General features: G+C 38.4%; 1 pseudogene; it reads right to left on the reverse strand.

Annotated features, from left to right (window-relative positions):
* Positions 1-8,398: 8,398 nt before the first annotated feature.
* LOC121822513 (Ig heavy chain V region 102 pseudogene) lies at positions 8,399-8,907 on the reverse strand (annotated as a pseudogene).
* Between the last annotated feature and the right edge of the window lie 8,677 nt (positions 8,908-17,584).

Below are 17,584 nucleotides of genomic sequence, written 5' to 3' on the forward strand. Positions count from 1 at the left end.
AAGAATAATTAAAATATTAATACCAAAATACATACTATATAAATTCAGGCTATTGATGTATATTTTGCTCTAACATTAGGTCGTGAATCAGATAAACTTAATGTTGCTGGATAGAAGGGGCTGGGACCAGTATGATGCATGTCTTCTCTTATATCACTGGTCAGAGTTAACACGATGTCCTGTGGACTGTCAGAACACTGAGAAACACCCTCATAACAATATTATTCTCTTTTCATTGTGGAGGAACAGTTATCCCTGTTTCAGGGTGCTGGAGGTGCTTCCCTTGGCTTTCAGCATCTCTTTCTCCTGGGTAATGTGTATAATGGTGTGTTTCATACTCCAGTATGGTGGACTGCTAGTGGTTATCATGGGTAGCAATATGCAGGGGTTTTGCCTGATCAATCAAAAAAGAGAAGAGAGGAGAGGAAAGGAGAGGAGAGGAGAGAAGAGGAGAGGAGAGAACAGGACAGGACAAGAGGAGAAAGAAAAAAAGAAGCAAGATACTTTGTAGTATGAATTCATAGTTATTCACAGTAAAAATGTAACTTTGGAGCCTTACTATACTGTACATTGCATATGTAAACTTTCCTTTGAAGTCTTAGTAGATGTTATCAAATAAATTCATAGGAAATTGAGAAAAGAAAATCTAAAATATGATAATTTAAGCAATACTGTAGAAGGTTACTTCCATAATGAATTCATACATAAAAGTTCATTACAAAATGTGGGTGAAGCAGTAGCAGCTTGGTGGTATAGTACAGCAGGGAAAAAGATTAAAAATTGAATTTTGAAAAATAAAAGAACTATTATACAAACACTATCTGAGTTTAGTCTTCAGTCAATAATAAAAACACATTGAAGACCTGTGTTTACCACTTAGATCCTCCAGGCCTGACCTACTCCACAGCCATGCAGGCCTTCTCCCATCCATCCCAAAGGCACTCCCAGCTCTTCTGTGACTACCATAAAGCACTAGGTATGCTCATTTCTTTCCCTGCCACATTTCTCTGATCTTCAGATCCTCAAGGAGTTGTCTTTCTCTCCCCAGGAGCTAGGTCTGCTCTTACAGAGAAGTACAGCATGGCCCTTTAGAGACTTTCCCTCCCTGCACCACTAGGGAGTCCAGCCCCTTCTTCCCTACAGCTTGCTCTCTTCCTGTGACATCCTTACCCTTTCACATCATGTTGTCTTTGCTCTTTGCTACATCTTAAGTGGCCTTGCTTCTCTCCACTGCTGAGTAGACATTGCTATTTCTTACCCAATAGGTTCTTGCATCCAAGTGCTGCCCAACTGCCTGGAATTACAGAATGGGTTCAATTTTAGTCAGTCAGTCAGAATTACAATCAGATATTGGTTGGTTGCTCTGACAAAAGGTACTGTGCATGCTACCAAAGGAGAAATATAAACAGCTACACAACTACAACCCCTATGACTTACAATGGTGACCAGCCTGCAAAACACAAATATATTTTAACTGTGTTCTAAAGTCTTATCCTTACACCCCCATATAAAAGCTTCCACTCCCTCATCAAAGAAGCTTTTGTTTTTAATTACAGATGGAAACCATTACAGAGATCCATGTCAGGTAAACATGCAGAGAACAAGTGACTCTAGGATCCCCAGCTACACTTGATACATCTTCAATGTTAACGCTACATCTAAGGCTCAGGGAAAAATCCTGGGAGAGGGGGCAGAAAGATTGTAAGATCTAAAGAACCAGGATGTGACTGTGAGATGGTATCTTCTAGACAGGACAGGAATGCTTCACCAATGAAATATCAACAATATTGCTTCCTAAACTAGATGTCCATAGCATAAAGGGAATCTCTCAGCTATCCTCCCTAAATAAAGAGCATCAGGTAATCAATGACTCAATGATCAAGCTTCCCAAAAGGTTATTCAATCGCAATGGTCAGCTAAAAACACATGTACACATACAAAACATTAACTGTTTTAATATTTTTTTTTTACAAATCAATAAGGAAAGCTCAGCTCATACCCAATGCCATGTGCTCCATAGAGAACATCATAATACAGTGTTGAAAATTTTAGACAGAGTAGCAAAGCTTATGAATGTTGAATCCAGACATTAAACTGAAGAAATTGGTTTCAATAATGAAGCTTAGTGCTTATTCTTGCAAAACAATGGGTATGTAATACCCAGTGTTGAAAAATAAACCTTCACTAATTCTATAGAGCATCATTTCTATGTGAATGATGTTTTACAATTTTGAACTACTGTGTTTGTATTTATTATTTATCTGCTGTGGGCTGTGTTTCATGTAGCCCTCCTGTAATAAAGGACCCATGCCTGTGAATACCCAAATACAGACAGAAATCTAGACACTGCATTCTAGGGCCTATATACTTCAAAGACCTACAGAAAATGACATTTAAAATATTTTTAAAAATTTAGACTTTCTGGACAGTAAGACATGTCTGCTCCTGGCAGCACCGGTTTATTTCAGAGAGGAGGATGGGCATCGAAGACACTCCATATGGAGTTTATCTTCACCTTGGCAAAAATATCCACTTGGGCAAGAAACTATTCTTGCCTGGACTGCTTGATCGACTGGACATACAAGACCCATAAAAATGTGACCACTAAACTTCACTTGACAAAATGGTCCTTCAGGCTCCTGCTTCGCAGAGAAAACTGCCAGACATTCTACAGGACACTGAGAAAAATGACCAAGAGACTCCAGTCCTGTGGGCCGAAGACAGATACTCCAACTTTACAAAAGAACATGAAGTGACTGTCCAGGCTGTCAGCTGTCTCTGTCTACCCTGCAAGACTCCCAAAAGTTGCTTGAATCCTCCGGTTTTTCAGGTAATATTATATCCTTCTGAGGTCTTTGATGTAGTTGAAGACTAGCATTATAATTTCCTCAGTTATGATAAAAGATAAGTTTGATATAAAACCTTAAACTCACAAATATAAGATAGATAGGATATCTTCTTTAATATTGTAACTGTAATTCTTGCTTGATAATTATTTTGTTATATATAATTTTACTATGGTAAAGTTAAAACCTTTTTTGAAAAAGAAAAGGAGAAGTGCTATGGATATTGCTCTGTATAAATAAACACTGATTGGCCAGTAGCCAGACAGGAAATATAGGCAGGACTAACAGAGAGGAGAATTAAGGGAACAGGAAGGCAGAGGGGGAGACTGCTGGTGCCACTGCCAGGACAAGGAAGATGTAAGGTACCAGTAAGCCATGAGCCACGTGCAAAGTATAGATTAAATGGGCTAAATATAAGAGTAAGAGCTAGAAAATGGTAGGCCTGAGCTAATGGTCAAGCAGTTTAAATAATATAAGCATCTGTATATTTATTTTGTAAGTGGGCTAAGGGACTGCCGTGTCTTGGTGGGACCCTGAGAGAATACTCCAGATACAGAGCTCAGGTTCTCAGAATCTTCCATGAGGTCTGCTAGAAATGTCTTTGTAAACTCACACAAAGTGTAAATTGGTGAATGGACATTATTTTCCCTATGATACATAAAATATGTTATTTAGTATGAAATAATGCTACTGATTATCAGATTTTAAAAATGGAAGATTGAAAAGAATGTATTTTATACCACACAAAATATTATGTTATAGCTTAAGACAAACAAGAAAATGAAATTCATATTTCTTCCTTGAATCCCCAGTACAAAGTACTTCAAATATATTTTCAGGAAATACTGTCCTTTACATAACACCCCTGGGTGGTGACCATGCGAAATTAGCTCTCATTAGCTTGGTATCAGAGTGAAATGAATATTTTGCTTCTTCTGGGCAGAAGGTAAAGTAGAAATAGATTTGAAAGAAAGTTTTCCACAGCATATTTAAGGCTCAGGGATTCACTTTTTGATCATTCAGGCATTCAAGACCCTCTCTGGAGATCTCCCCCACATGCAATATTAGGTACCTGGATACTTTAAATTACTTGCCCAACAGGTATCGATAAGTTCTTGAATTAATTGACAGATGCTTTCCCAGTACATTGGAGAGTCTCATTCAATACAGAGGCCTGATGTGGAAGATCCCCTGCCTCCTGATCAATCCCTGCTTTCCAGTTGGAGGAAAACAGGAAGATGTTTTATGAAATTACTGGTATTTGAAACAGTGTTTAAAACTCAACATAGGTTTGCATAATCTTTAACATATAATTGGCCTAGAGGGATCATCCCTGCCACAAATTGTAGCTGAAAGTTTTCCTGTGTCCTGCCTGGCCTTTGGTCAGGACAAATCTCTCTCACCTGCCAGTTCTGTTACCCAAATGGATGTATACATGTCAGGGAGGGAATGTCTGCTAGAAGAGCATGGATTGTTATTGTTCTGAGCTAAAGAGTACTCTTATTGAATCAAACACTTGAGAATAAAGTACCAGAGGCCTCCATGCTGGTTGTTATTCGCACATTTATCTGAAAGGCCATGCTCTATAGAAGTGTGGCCACCATCTACCGAATGGATTGTGATGGATGATGCTTTATCAGTGTAGATCCACATTCTGTGAAGACTTTAGAATGTAGGTCAAAGTACTGAGAATAGGGAGGCAGCAAATATGAAACTAGAGAATAATGCAAAATATCTGAACCTAATCACAATTAACATGTACAAACATTTTGTCAACAAATGAGTTCTGTGAAAAATAATTCAAAAGTATTTTTGTCCAGTTTATAGAAATTAAACTTTTTGACATTACATTATGATAAAAATAACTCTGACATTCTAAGAGACTGAAAGTTTTGTTGGATCACACACCCAGAGTCAACTATACAATTTGAGGTCATCTCAAACTGTAATCGTAATGACTACTCAGCCTGTTTGGTCTGCCTGCTTTTACTGTAACACCTAACTTTACTTGCCTTGGATTTCTCATATAATCAGCTTTCGTAACCTAAGATACTGCATAGCTCTATACTCTATACTTATTTTACATTCTTTCCATGTTCCTGACTCAAGAACAGTGCATTTGCATTTGTATGTGTGTGTTATGATGATTATTGGCTAAAAACACAAAATGTAGGTTTAAATAAATTTTACAAAATAACTATGAAGAGTTGCTGAAGACAACATATACAGATATTGTTTAATAAAATGATGTTTACAGTACTGCTTAGTATTTGGGCCTGCTGGAATAAGTTACTAATCACTAGTTAATCTCAGTTAAAAATTTCTATCAAATATCACTTATTTTTCCCATGTGATGCATTCTGTGCTGTTCAATAAATACAGAGCAGAGATCTTTGTTAAGGATTCACACACCATTTCTCTCTCTCTCTCTCTCTCTCTCTCTCTCTCTCTCTCTCTCTCTCTCTCACACACACACACACACACACACACACACACACACACACACTGGCAAACAGACAGATAGTAAAAGAGACAGAGAAGAAGAGAGGAAAACAGAGATACAAAGAGATGGAGAGACAGAAGAATAGGGAGACCAAGGAAGAGAAGGGGGCTCAATGAGAGAGAGAGAGGGGGAGAGGGAGAGGAAGAGGGGAGGGGGAGGGGAGGGGGAGGTGCAGAGGAAGAGACAGAGACAGATACAGAAACTAGACTCCTACAAGAGGGACAACGTAGGAAGAGTCGAGTAGCAATTCCGTACCTGGGCTTGCTCTTGGTTAAATGACATTAGCGGGAAGTGCTTTTCTTTCCTTAATGTGATTTGCAAACATAATTAATAAATCTGAGTTTACTATTGATGTGTTAAAACCAATACATTTCCGTGTTGTGTAAGGAATCACCAGTACATCAAATATACCTATTTTTGTATTCTGTGTCAGTAACATTTAATTCATTTGTAAAGAATTTCAGAGCATTGAGTGTGGGTGAAAGATTGCCTAATCTCATGAGAGGGAACCTGGAAGATCCCTTGTTGAGGATGTAAATTTGGATATCTCTGTCATCAAAAGCAACAGGAGCCTGACATCTCTGAAAAGCTCCCCTCACTTGGTTGGGTGGTGAAGAGGTCTCAAAGGAAAGGGAAATTTGAAATTCTTGGGTCAACAGAAACAGTAGGTAGATCTCAGGAGCAGGGGTACTATGTCCTGAAAGCTTCCATCAAGTGATAAACTTTTATTTCCCTGTTTCTCTTTCTGTACCTGGTCAGTTTTTTTATAGTTCATCTTCAACTGCAAGGAAAGAGCAGGGCATTCCATGTAGTACACCATGCCTCTGCCTTCTCTCTTTGGCTCTGAAAATGCTCTCAGACAGGGGATTCTCTGTCTCTGGCAGTTCCTGTACATGAACAGCAGATAGAAAACTTTCATTAATGAATTTGGGACAAAGCAGAATTATGAGAAACTCATCAGCTGTAGACTGTTACTAAGAGACGTTCATGTCATCCTGATCATGTGACTCATTCATGACCTCGGGGAAAATGATGATGCATTATGCTATTCTATAGGATTAGTTATACTAAAACATTTAATCCTTTAGAACAAAAGTAGTCTAGTCATCCAGTATCAAAAAAGGAAAAAGGAAGCCCCAAAAATGTTTATCTACTAAATCTCTTGCATACTCTCTGCATACTTCCTTCTTTATGTTAATATATTAAAGAGCCTTAAGTACAAAATGCCTTAAAGAAGCTTCTCAATCAGGAAACTATTAACTGTGTTTCTAGTTACTAGAGAAATATGGTGAATCTTGAATGAAATCCTCCATTCACCATATAAAATGTTTCAAAACTGTTACAGAGAGATTGGTTGAGAGTCATTTCACTATAGGAAAAATAGATGTTTTGGCAAATATGTATGAAATGATACACTTTGCCTGGCAAGCACTTATGAAAACAATTCACACCATGCCTCACTTTAGACTGAGGCTTCAGTAATGGATAGACACCTCTGCACTTCTGCTAACACCAAAGGCAGGGACAATTATAACCTTTATTTTCATCAGTTTATCAGACAAGGAAACTTCCAAACAGTGGCCCAACAGCTTGCCAGCCCTCAAGTGGTTAACAGCCAAAGCAGCCAAAGTGCTATAAGGGCTTGGAATAAAGTTCCTGATATTAATACTCCCACAGGAATGTTTCCCACTATAGACAAAATATACAGAGACATTTATGACTTATTCCTTCATCTGTAACAAGTTATAGAGCAACAGGCAGATAGTAAAGAAGCTGCATCAACATTGTCCCATATATCTGCTTATTAAAATTAATAGTAAAAAGCTTAATTGTGTAGTTGCTAATACCTCACACACAATTGCTGATTTTTATAAAAGCAGGCCATATGATTGTCCAGAGGAGCACAGGGCACAGATTCTGGCTGTGTTACTATGGCTTCATATGTGTATCAAATGGGAAAGGAAAAAGTCATTTACAAAATTAATATAAACTAAAACTTGACAATCATCCCCAGAGTAGTAAACCTCCCTCTAAACACCTGCAAATGTAAGATGCATTTTTTTCTTTCTTTTTTTTTTCTTTTTTCTTTCTTTTTTTTTTTTTTTTTTTTTTTTTTTGGTTTTTCGAGACAGGATTTCACTTTGTAGCTTTGTGCCTTTCCTGGAACTCGCTCTATAGACCAGTTTGGCCTTCAACTCAAAGAGATATACCTGCCTCTGCCTCCGAGTGCTGGGATTAAAGGCGTGCACCACCACCGCCCGGCGTAACATGCATTTTCAATGGTCCAGTCTGTGTGGATGGTGGTGAAAAAGAGAATTCAATTTCAGGAAACAGGAATGAGCACCCAGGGCTGCTGATGACAGGACCAGGTCTCTATTTTCCCAGCTTAGAATCCCACTTCTCTTTCCCCAGTGCTATCTGAGCAGGAGCCCAGCTTGGTGTCAAAGTAGCAGACTCCACACCCTGGGGACCCCACAACATGACACTCAGCTCCATCCCCAATCCTAAAACAATAAGAGATTTGATTACTACTGCCAAAGGCAATTCGTGAACAGATGTATCAATAACTAAAGACATTAAATTAGAAGTCATAGGAGAGGATAAATCACCTACCCCAAAATCTATGGGGACCCTCCCAAGAAACTGCCTTTGCTTGTTTTAGGGAAACCAAACTGGAATGTGAAAGGGGCTTTGTGTGTGCACATACTGTTAATTTGTCTATTACTGGCCTAATTCATACTATAGCTTATTCTCAGCTACTCCAGAAACAGTTCCAGTAACTTTGATTTGATTTATTTATATTGTAATGTATTGCCACAGTTTGTCATATTTTGCTTTCTTAAAAAGTAATCATGTCAATGGAGGTGGTCACTGGTAAAGAGCTGGTCAAGGTATGGCATACTCTAAGGGCATCCTGAACCAGCATTACTTTGTTCCCAGCATTTTCCCTTGTGAAAAGATGAAAAAGACCCTGTGAGATGTGAAATGACAGACAAAGGGACACTCAGAATGATTATTTCTGAGCAAGTCTCCAGGCTGATCTTCTCTGTCATCTCAGTCCCAGGGCAGCTTCCTGCTCCTCAGGGTTTCTGACACACTCAGGATGTGGTTGCAACACTGTGTCTTTTGCACAGTAATAGACCGCAGAGTCCTCAGAGGTCAGGCTGCTGAGATCCATGTAGGCTGTATTGGAGGATTTGTCTGCAGTCAGTGTGGCCTTGCCCTTGAACTTCTGATTGTCGTTAGTATTACCATTTGCAGGATCAATCCTTCCAATCCACTCCAGGCCCTGGTCAGGCCTCTGCTTCACCCAGTGCATATAGGTATCAACGATGTTGAAGCCAGAAGCCTTGCAGGACAACTTCACTGAGGAACCAGGTTTCTTCAGCTCAGCCCCAGACTGCTGCAGCTGGACCTGGGAGTGGACACCTGTGGAGAGAAAGGCAGAGTGGATGTCATTGTCACCTCAGTCCTTGTTCCTTCTTTAGGTTTGGAACTGGAAAGCCCCTTACCTGTAGTTACTGACAGGAGGAAGAGGATGATCCATCTCCATCCCATGGTGAGGACCTGTGTGCTCAGTGACTCTGGAGAGGACACTAATCATATGCTGTTATGGGTTGTAGGCATTCCAGTATTTACCATCATAGACTCAAGTAATTTGCATATTCATGAGCAGGATACTCCTTAGAAAAGGACCTAGTCCAGCCAGAGAAGGAGGTAGAGGACACCTGGGTCAGGCAGCAGGATGCTGAGAGCCAAGTCCTAATCCTCTCTGAGGAAGTGTATAACATGCTCCTTCCATGAGTCTTGTGCAGATGCTGAGGATGTAGAGGATGAAACAACAGGACCTAAGCTCTCAATAAATTTCAAGCCTGAGGCAAATGCTCTTATTTGTGACCAGGTTATCAGATTGATTTACAGATGGTGGTTTTGATGATGTTGATGACAGTAATGGGAGATTTAAAACATGCTAAGTTTGAAATTTACATCCTCCTTTCAGATATATGCAATTATTATTTGCCTTTCTAACAGATTATGTACTAAGAAACTCATTCAAATGGCCAAGGTAAATACACTTCAGTAATATTTGCACAACAATGATCATTGTAGCAACATCACTATAACTAAAATATGGAAATAAACTATGTACTGTCAACAGAGGATTTCATCAAGAAGACATGTTTGTATAAACAACACAACAGAAGTTTTTCATCTACAAGGAATATGGAACTTACATCAGTTATTAAAAAATGGATGCAACAAGAGATACGCGTATTAGCTAAGATCATCTCAGAAACACAGACATTAAATGAGACTCTCATTAGTAGTGTTTAGAGATTGCATGCTTACATAAATCTATTAATACAAATACAGGATGGTGTACGGTGAAACTGTCTAATAGAACAAAGGTAAAGTATGAGGGGGAAAAATGAAGGGTAGAGATTATGGAGGAAATATACACACTGTACAAAATACACATGTATAATCCTAAACATACAAAAAGTTGATCTTTTTAAATTTCATAATTTATATTCCTTAAATTTTTAATTTAAGTATAAAATATATTATGATCATATCTACATCCACTATGCCCCACTGGTTTCTCTTGGGACCTTCCAATAAAGCTCTCCCCCAACTTCCTGACCTCTTTTGTTTCATTAACTCATAACACAATGAGTCCAATCAGTACTATATACATACACATAGGTGATGTCATTCACTAGTACATAGGAAACTTCCAGAAACCTTCAATGGAAATTGAATATATTTCCTCATCAGTCATCAAATGCCAATAGATCTACAGCTTGGCATGGGTCATCAGGAGTTTCTCTCCATCCATGTAATAGTTTTAAAAATTGTCATACTGTCTTTAGTGGTGAGAATAGGGCCCATGTGTACCAAGGTGCATGTGTGATCCTCAGAGGACAACTTATGGAATTCAATTCTTGTATCCTATTACATGGATCCAAGCAATGAAACTGATATTGCTAAGCATACCGTTAGGCACCTTTACCTGCTCAGTTACTACACAGGTTCTCACAAAACAAAATGAACTCAATGGTATTTTTATAGATGTTTACTCTGTTATCGCATTTTGCATTTTTTGTTTCACTTGTCTTTTGCCTATATATTGTGGTTACAGAGATGTGTTTTTAGAATTTTGTATATGCTTGTGTGTGAGAGTATTTAGTGTGTTAGTTTTGTTTTTCTTTTAGTCCTTTTTTATTTTATGTTTTTGTCTATTTTTTTTACAGAGAGAAAGAACAGGTATGGACTTAGGAAGGAGAGGACAGAAGAAATATCTGGAAGGAGTAGAGGGGAGGGAAATCAGTGATCAGAATACACTGAAATTTTTCAAAAAACTATAATATGTAATTGAAAACTTAATAAAACAAACAAAAATGTAAATCAGTGAATAGTTTAACAAAATATTTTTACTGTGTTTGAGCATGGAAATGTTGCATATCAAACACAGCAGGTGCAGGTCAGCTAACAGACTTTGAGAAAGGAAACCACAGAGGACACAGAGTCTGCTCAACACCAACCTCATCTTTCTACTGGGGATTCTTGGTTCCATTGTGCCCCCTGCTGGTCAGGAGCTCCCCTGCAGGTTGGTCTGTCATGGCTTACTCTGAAGTTGCACTGTCTCCCTGGAGCAGTAACAGATCCCTGAAACTTCAGTGCTCACAGAGTGCATCTGCAGGGATGAATGGCTCCTGTTTATCTGAAGATGCTGACTGGATGTTTCAGAGATTGATGTTAAGATGTTTCTATACTGTCATCAATAACCCCTCTCAAATTAATAGTACAACATATGCAAGTCAACTCTCTACTTCTACCATGTGGGTCCAATGAACAAACTGATATAATTAAGATTGCCAGTAGGCACCTTTACCTGCTCAGCTATCTCATGGGCCCACATGCTATAATTTGACTGACTTGATTTTGTACAGATGTTCTGCTAGTTAGCAGATTTTGTACAGATGTTCTGCTATAGCTGCTATGAGTTTATGTGTGCAATGAGAACTTGTCAAATGCTGAAGATATCATTCCATTCCTATCTACCCCATATACTGGATCTTACATTCTTTCCAGTTTCTCTTATGCGATGATCGTTATGTGTTGAACAAGAGGTTGATATAGATGATTCATCTGTGGCTGAGTACTCAGTCACCCATTCTCAGCACTCCCATCAACCATGAATGTCTGCATTAATCATGACACAGCACAGAAAGGCTTCTGTGATCAAGGCTTAAAAATCACTCATCAATTGGGTATAAACATAAGTGTTATAAGGCAGTTTGACAATGACCATTAGAAAGGCAATTAGGGTTACTGGAGCAATTTATTCCTTATGGATGAGTATTTGAACATGTATACCTGGGATGAGTTCTTTGCTATGGAGCAGGACACAAATCTAATTAGAAAGCATTTGGTCACTACGTAACAGTCAGGCACTAGTGGATATGTGTTACCTGAGGCTGATATTGTAGCTTGAATGTCTAGTACTGCATAAGATCATTGGTGTCTTTTCTCTCCTTGATGGCACTGGGAAACCTAGTCTGCAGGGGGAGTTTCATGTTCAGTTCATGGTTGGTTTCTCTGCATCTTGCAATCTTAGCTAATGGTGAAATGCAGATTAAAACAACTTTAATGTTACATTTTTATCTCAGAATAACCATGATCAAGAAAAAATATGACAACAAATGTAGGCATGGATGTGGGACGGTAATCCTTGTTCATGCTTGATGGGAGTGTAAACTAGTGCAGTGACTTTGGAAATAAGTTTGGAGTTTTCACTAAAGATATAATAAATAAAATAGTACATTGTCTCAGCTATCGCCCCCCGCCCCCGGCAGAATGTACTTAAATGAGTCTTCATCTTATTATAGAGACACACATCCATTTCTATCACTGTTCTGTTCACAGCAGCTAGAAAATAGAAGCAAGCTAGGTTCCCAAAACAGGATAAATAGATAATGAAAATGTGGGACATATAAACAATGGAATATTACTCAGTGGAAAAGGATGAATCATGAAGTCTAGAGAAAGTGAATGGACCTGGAAAAAATATGCTGAGTGAGATCGCCAAGGTACAGAATCACAAAGGCTTCATATTTTCTATTCTATGTAGTTGTCAATTTGAATGTTTATTTTTATAAATTTAATTTGTCGAAGCCAAGAGACTAGAAATGTGTCACTAGTGTCTTGGGAAATAAGAGAAAGGATATATTAAACACTGAGAAAAATGAAAGAAGATAGGGTAACTAGTAGAGACCTAAATGTTCAAACATGAAGTGGTGTTGGGAAATGGAGAAATGAGGGTTGAAGTCAGCTAAACCAATATTAAGGTTAAAAGAAAGCTATGTTGAAATATGGGCTCTTACAATGTAAGTAATAAATATGACTGCAGAGGACACAGAATACATGTGGCACAGCAAAACAAAGGGGGACCTGGGAACCAAGGAAAGTGCACTGTGGAGTAAAGAGATGCTAAATTACAATGTTATTTCTATAACAAAAGGTCTAGAAATAATGAACAGATCGTAGTTGTCTAGTTTTACATTTGAGATTTTATTTGTGTTGATGCAATAATTTTGTATTCAGGTTGTGGTTAAGTTGTATGCATCTATTGATACAGTATTTTTACCAAAAATAATAACTTTAAGAGAAGTGTATGCAAAACTGGAGATATCTAGATAATAATTGCCGTGCAGTTATTAGTACTGTCTCTGGTCTGGTGCTGATCATTCTCTATCGTTATGTGAGATTATGCTTACAAAAAGCTGAGTGTAAAGTACATGGATGTGATTTGTACTTTTGTTTAATTTCAGAGTCTTTGAAGACAGGAACCTGCATGTATGGACAGAGCTATTCCCCAAAGAAAGGAGTTATTAATTGTACATCTCAGTTCCAGGCACAAGGTAATGCTGTGTGACTTAATGGTCAGAGTGGATCCACAGGTCCTGAAAGCAGTATGAGATATTGTCATTGCTCTTAGTTGCCCATGATAACTGTGTAGATAGATCTTATTTCTGATAATTTAAAATCTGAATAGATTGTGGAGCCAGAAGGGGGTGCAGAACTCCAAAGAAATTGTCTTCTAGACACAACAGGAATAATACGCATGTGAACCCACAGAGAATATGACAACATGCACAAAGACTAAACCAAGTCATGCCAGGTGGAGTTTCAGGTTTGAGAGAGTGACATGAACACTGGCTCTCACCTTTAATAAAGAAGTTTCTACAATTAACTATAAAATAGTATTAATTAATGGAGTCTCATTGGATATATCAACCACACTTAAGGACTGACATTCCCAGGTGTAGAAGGACAATAAAAAAATGAACTCAATGCTATTTTACAGATATTTTCTCTCATATCACATTGTACATTTTTGTTTCACTTGTCTTTTATCTATATAACATTGTTACAGAGCTGTGTTTATAGGGTTTGGTATGTGCTTGTGTGTGACAATATTTATTGTTTTATTTTTGTTTTGTTGTTATCCCATTTTTAAAATATGTTTTGTCCTTTTGGATTTTTTCTGACAGAGAAAAGAAAGAGCATGGAGTTGGGTAGGAGAGGACATGGCAAAGATCTGGAAGGAGTAGGGGCTGGGGAAATCAGTGATCAAAAAATACTGTATCATTTTTTTAATTATAAAAAGTAAATGAAAACTTACTAAAATAAACAAGAAAATATAAACCCATAAAGAGGTTAACAAAGAATCTCTACTGTGTTTGTGCATGGAAACATCACATGTCAATCACAACAGTGCAAGTCAGCTAGTAGGAAACCACAAAGGATAGTCATTCAGAACAACCTCACCTCTCTACTGGGGATTCTTAGCTCCATTGTGCCCCCTGCTGGTCAAGAGCTCCCCTGCAGATTAACTTCAAGAGTAACATCCATGAAATTTAAGGGTTCCCAGAGCTCAGCTGCAGGGAGAAAGGACTCTTGGCTCTCTGGAGATGCTGACCAGATGTTTCAGAGATTGATTTTAATTTGTCCCTATACTATCATTAATACCCCTCTCGATGTCAGGCTCCACCCTGGTGACAGCTGGATCCAGCTTTAGCAGTTCCCACTTGCAGTAAGGTGACAGGAGAGAACAAAGTCTTGACTACATTCAGCAGACTGTACCTGGGGCAGAGCACCTGAAGTCAGGGAACCACCGTGAGTCTAAAACTCAGATGTAGCCCTACATGTATCTGAGTATGAATTCCTGAGACATGCAGATAAAGGGATCAACAGAAAGAGGATGAACCACTGTGGTACTCACAAAAAAACAAACAACAAAACAAAAACAAAAAACAAAACAAACAAACAAAAAACTAAACAATTCCAGAAAAATATATTCACATTTCAATGGAAAGAGAAAACAGGAAAATATATGCAATGACTCAATCTGTTTCCCACACTGCATTTGCATGCAATTAAAGGAATGAGGGGAGAGGGGAGATCTCTTGAAAAAGATCCTCCTGTGTGGTGGATATGTGTGCTTCAACAACTTTATCTCTCCATGTCTACCTTTCCATTTCTGAAGTCCTCATATTCTTGGACAGGGCATGGGTAGGTAAAGCTTTTCAGAACCTGAACATTTTCATGGAAGAAGGATGGATTTTTGAATATGCTTTCAGGAATGAGAAAAGTCAGTAGCACTATGTAGGGACATGTGTACATAAGTGTTTAAATGTCTGAAGAATAATTAAAATATTAATACCAAAATACATACTATATAAATTCAGGCTATTCATGTATATTTTGCTCTAATATTAGGTCGTGAATCAGATACACTTAATGTTGCTGGATAGAAGGGGCTGGGACCAGTCTGATGCATGTCTTCTCTTCTATCACTGGTCAGAATTAACCCGATGTCCTGTGGACTGTCAGAACAATGAGAAACACCTTCATGACAATATTCTCTTTTCATTGTGGAGGAACAGTTATCCCTGTTTCAGGGTGCTGGAGGTGCTTCCCTTGGCTTTCATCATCTCTTTCTCCTGGGTAATGTGTATAATGGTGTGTTTCATACTCCAGTATGGTGGACTGCTAGTGGTTATCATGGGTAGCAATATGCAGGAGTTTTGACTGATCAATCAAAAAAGACAAGAGAGAAAAGGTGAGGAGAGGAGAGGAGGAGAGGAGAGGAGAAGAGAGGAGAGGAGAAGAGAGAACAGGACAGGAAAAGACAAGACAAGAGGAGAAAGAAAAAAAGAAGCAAGATACTTTGTAGTATGAATTCATAGTTATTCACAGTAAAAATGTAACTTTGGAGCCTTACTATACTGTACATTGCATATGTAAACTTTCCTTTGAAGTCTTAGTAGATGTTATCAAATAAATTCATAGGAAATTGAGAAAAGAAAATCTAAAATATGATAATTTAAGCAATATTGTATAAAGTTACTTCCATAATGAATTCATACATAAAAGTTCATTGCCAAATGTGGATGAAGCAGTAGCAGCTTGGTGGTACAGTACATCAGGGAAAAAGATTAAAAATTGAACTTTGAAAAATAAAGGAACTATTATACAAACACTATCTGAGGTTAGTCTTCAGTCAATAATAAAAAAACACATAAACACATTGAAGACCTGTGTTTACCACTTAGATCCTCTAGGCCTGACCTACTCCACAGCCATGCAGGCCTCATCCCACCCATCCCAAAGGCACTCCCAGCTCTTCTGTGACTACCATAAAGCACTAGGTATGCTCATTTCTTTCCCTGCCACATTCCTCTGATCTTCAGATCCTCAAGGAGTTGTCTTTCTCTCCCAAGGAGCTAGGTCTGCTCTTACAGAGAAGTACAACATGGCCCTTTAGAGACTTCCCCTCCCTGCACCACTAGGGAGTCCAGCCCCTTCTTCCCTACAGCCTGCTCTCTTCCTGTGGCATCCCTCCCCTTCACATCATGTTGTCTTACTCTTTCCCACATCTTAAGTGGCCTTGCTTCTCTCCACTGCTGAGTAGACATTGCCATTTCTTACCCAATAGGTTCTTGCATCCAAGTGCTGCCCAACTGCCTGGAATTACAGAATGGGTTCAATTTTAGTCAGTCAGTCAGAATTACAATCAGATATTGGTTGGTTGCTCTGACAAAAGGTACTTTGCATGCTACCAAAGGAGAAATATAAACAGCTACACAACTACAACCCCTATGACTTACAATAGTGACCAGCCTGCAAAGCACAAATATATTTTAACTGTGTTCTAAGGTTTTATCCTTCCACCCTCATATAAAAGCTTCCACTCCCTCATCAAGGAAGCTTTTGTTTTTAATTACAGATGGAGACGATTACAGAGATCCATGTCAGGTAAACATGCAGAGAACAAGTGACTCTAGGATCCCCAGATACACTTGATACATCTTCAATGATAATGCTACATCTAAGGCTCAGGGAAAAATGCTGGAAGATGGGGCAGAAAGATTGTAAGATCTAAAAAACCAGGATGTGACTCTGAGATGGTATCTTCTAGACAGGACAGGAATGATTCACCAATGAAATATCAACAATATTGCTTTCTAAACTAGATGTCCATAGCATAGAGGGAATCTCTCAGCTATCCTCCCTAAATAAAGAGCATCAGGTAATCAATGACTCAATGATCAAGCTTCCCCAAAGGTTATTCAATCCCAATGGTCAGCTAAAAACACATGTACACATACAAAACATCAATTGTTTTAATATTTTTTACAAATCAATAAGGAAAGCTCAGCTTATACCCAATGCCATGTGCTCCATAGAGAACATCATAATACAGTGTTGACAATTTTAGACAGAGTAGCAAAGCTTATGAATGTTGAATCCAGACATTAAACTGAAGAAATTGGTTTCAATAATGAAGCTTAGTGCTGATTCTTGCAAAACAATGGGTATGTAATACCCAGTGTTGAAAAATAAACCTTCACTAATTCTATAGAGCATCATTTCTATGTGGATGATGTTTTACAATTTTGAACTACTGTGCTTGTATTTATTATTTATCTGCTGTGGGCTGTGTTTCATGTAGCCCTCCTGTAATAAAGGACCCATGCCTGTGAATACCCAAATACAGACAGAAATCTAGACACTGCATTCTAGGGCCTATATACTTCAAAGACCTACAGAATATGACATTTAAAATATTTTTTAAAATCTAGACTTTTTGGACAGTAAGACATGTCTGCTCCTGGCAACACCGATTTATTTCAGAGAGGAGGATGGACATTGAAGACACTCCATA

Source organism: Peromyscus maniculatus, chromosome 14, assembly GCF_049852395.1.
Source record: "Peromyscus maniculatus bairdii isolate BWxNUB_F1_BW_parent chromosome 14, HU_Pman_BW_mat_3.1, whole genome shotgun sequence".
In the NCBI taxonomy this organism is placed as follows: Eukaryota; Metazoa; Chordata; class Mammalia; order Rodentia; family Cricetidae; genus Peromyscus; species Peromyscus maniculatus.